The sequence below is a fragment of the Propithecus coquereli genome, unplaced genomic scaffold (assembly GCF_000956105.1).
Source record: "Propithecus coquereli isolate 6110/MARCELLA unplaced genomic scaffold, Pcoq_1.0 Scaffold146, whole genome shotgun sequence".
In the NCBI taxonomy this organism is placed as follows: domain Eukaryota; kingdom Metazoa; phylum Chordata; class Mammalia; order Primates; family Indriidae; genus Propithecus; species Propithecus coquereli.
The window spans coordinates 1,465,011-1,467,988 of NW_012138969.1; the positions used below are offsets into that span (position 1 = coordinate 1,465,011).

Genomic DNA, 2,978 nt, shown 5'->3' on the forward strand with positions numbered 1-2,978 from the left:
TAATTAAAAATATTAGAAATATTGAAGTTTAAAGTATTTTTATTTCTTTGCAAAAAATTCATTAAGAGTAGTTTAAACAGTGCTTGCCTTGATTGCTGCCTTCTCATTGTATAACTTAAGATATGGAACAGGCATCTTTTTTATACTTGGCGAATTGTCATATTCCTTTCTAAATTTGGATCAACTCCAAACATTTTATCCTTTGCGCTTTCTGCCATCATGAAATATCTCTGGGAATTTCTTTAATGGGAAGACTTTTGCAGGTCTTACGTCCTTGATGACATCTTCATGTTTTATGTCACAACTACTTTCTTAATTTATGTCAATAATTTGGCCTTCACTAAGTTTCTCTGGCTGCATATCCAGAGTCTCTTGAATGTAGGCAGTGTGAACATTCCCATGATCAACTATTTCTTCTATAACCCCATTTATGTTCAATTATAGTTTTGCTTCCATAGTTACTACTTTCTTTTTCTTTCTTCTTCATCTTCCTTTTTTTTTTTTTTTGCTGAACTTTCATCTTTATTGGCTAATTTGCCTTTTGATTATCCATTTTTGTAAACTATTATGTAAGATTATCCCTGGGTTACAAGGGGGAGACACAACTATACATTTGCTGTCTATGCATGAACTGAATAACACAAAAGTGATCATTTTAGTGACTTTGAAAGAAGTAATGTGATTGATCACTGATCATAATGAACGTTATTTACATAGTGATTTGTGGACTGAAGAGCTAGCATCCAAGTTTGTATTTTGTGTAATTAAAGTAAATATGCCATGGTAACTAAAATTTGAACCTTGGCATTGAGTGTTTATTTAACTAAATTGTAGTTATAGTAACTGAAACTTGTGCCTATCAAGACCATACAAAATGAGACTGCCTATAACATAACTGACAAAAACATAAATTGAATGGGAAAAAGTATGAGCGTATTAATATTAATCTTGGCAGGGAGTTAACAAATATTGTCTAAAATTGAAACACGTGGTTAACAATCGTATTAATTTTAGAGGAATCTTTCAGGGCCTCTCCCTTGGTGAAGGAAATATAAAGTTCAGCAGGTCTGTCTTGTTTCTTTTCTGGTGAGACTCACAGCCAGTAGGTGGAAATGTTCCAGTCCAGTTTCACAGAAGCAATCACCCAACTCAAAGAGTGTAGTTCTGGCTTATGGCCATGCATGCAGGACCACCAGCATCAACTTCCATACCCTTTGGGCATTAATATAACTCCCACTAAAGACTGAATTTATTTCTAATACCCATGTTGTGGTCAGTGCAGCTTTATTTTCTATACTCCACTATTTACTTTTGGTACTTGAAAACTTCGTTTCTTATTCCCAAACTCAACTATGTATTACAAATTATTTTTTAAAAATTTATTCAACATTTTATTGGGTTTATAGTGAGCAGGAAGGAAGAGTCCTGCATGAACTTGATCCAGACTGGGTATGATCTGTTATAGTCATGTTTTAAAAAAATCCCAGTACTCTAAACTATAGAGCAGCTATTAATAAATATTGAGAAATATATGAGAACTATAGGAAGAAACTGAATTATATAAGAAGCTCTGAATTAATACAATGATATACTATATTTCTAACAGAAAAGACTCAATTGGTAAAGATACCAATTCTCGCCAAATTAGATTTTTCCAATTAAAATTTCAATAGAATTTTAAGGAAATTTTAAAGTTATCTGGAAGGGTAAGTTTGAGAAAGCATGATGCAAAGATATAATAATTAATATGATGGTTTTGGAGTAGGAATAGGCAAATAGGTCTGTAGAACAGAATAAAAACTACAGACGTGTTTGTTTTTGCAACTAATAAAGCCAATATTTCAAGCCATTGGGGAAAGGATGGATTGTTTAAAAAGTGACATTTAGAAAATCGGCTCTTTCGAGGGAACAAATACAGTTACATTTCTATTTCACATTGTAAACAAAAGATGGAGTAAATATCTAAACGTAAAAAAATTTGTAAGAGTACTATTTTCAGAGGCTCAGGGCATCCTTTTAAAGTATGCCTGAAATCCAGAAACTTACTGTAAAGGAAGAGACTGGTAGATTTAACTACATATTTAAAGCTTAAGGTAGAAAGCACCATAAACAAAGTTATAAGCCAGACAAAAGACAGGAGAAAAATATTCACTATATGTGACAAACATAATGTGTAAGGAGTCTCTTTTGGCCAAAAAAAAAAAAAAAAAATAGAAAAATGGACAAAGGGTATACACATTTCAAAAAATAAATAGCAATTGCTAATACAAAAAGATGTTCACGCTTATTAAAAATGAAACTTGTGATACCATTTTGCCAGGAGATTGACAAAATGTAAACCACCGATCATCTCCTGTGTTAGTGAGAATATAATTAAGCGTGTAAATTGGTATGCTCAGTTTGGTTGTGTTTATCAAAAATTAATTATTCATACCATTGACCTAGTGGGTCTGTTTTTAGGTAAATAATCCATAGAAATACTAGCATATGTACAAAAGCTATATGTACATGGTTTTTTATTTTAGCATTGTTTATATAGTGAAAAATTGAAATCAACTTACATGTTCATCAATAGAGGAATAAACACATTTTAGCATATCTATATTTTGGAATACTGTGAGGAGCAGGTACTATTACGTGTATAGGCTCTGGGTACCTGGCTTTGTATTCTGGATTCATCATTCACTAGCTACATGATCTATGCTTACTTAATTTCTCTGGGCGTCAGTTTTCTCATCTGCAAAATGGAGATAATTTTGTTGTGATAATTAAATTAACTAGTATATAGAATAGTGCTATAAGTACTCAAATATTAGCTAGTATTAAATTATCACCGTGCTGTTATTAGAAAGAATAAAGTATATCTAAACATTGTAGCATGGGAAAAAAAAACCCTTTATTTAAAAAAACAAGTTGTAGAGCAATATGTCCATATGGCATAAGCACCTGTTTGTAAATATAATTTTAAAATGATACAT

At 31.6% G+C, this 2,978-nt stretch overlaps 1 protein-coding gene across 1 annotated transcript in view; it reads left to right on the plus strand.

Annotated features, from left to right (window-relative positions):
- The window catches only part of EDEM3 (ER degradation enhancer, mannosidase alpha-like 3), a 121,047-nt gene that overhangs the window by 21,909 nt on the left and 96,160 nt on the right, over window positions 1–2,978 (plus strand). The window lies entirely within an intron of this gene.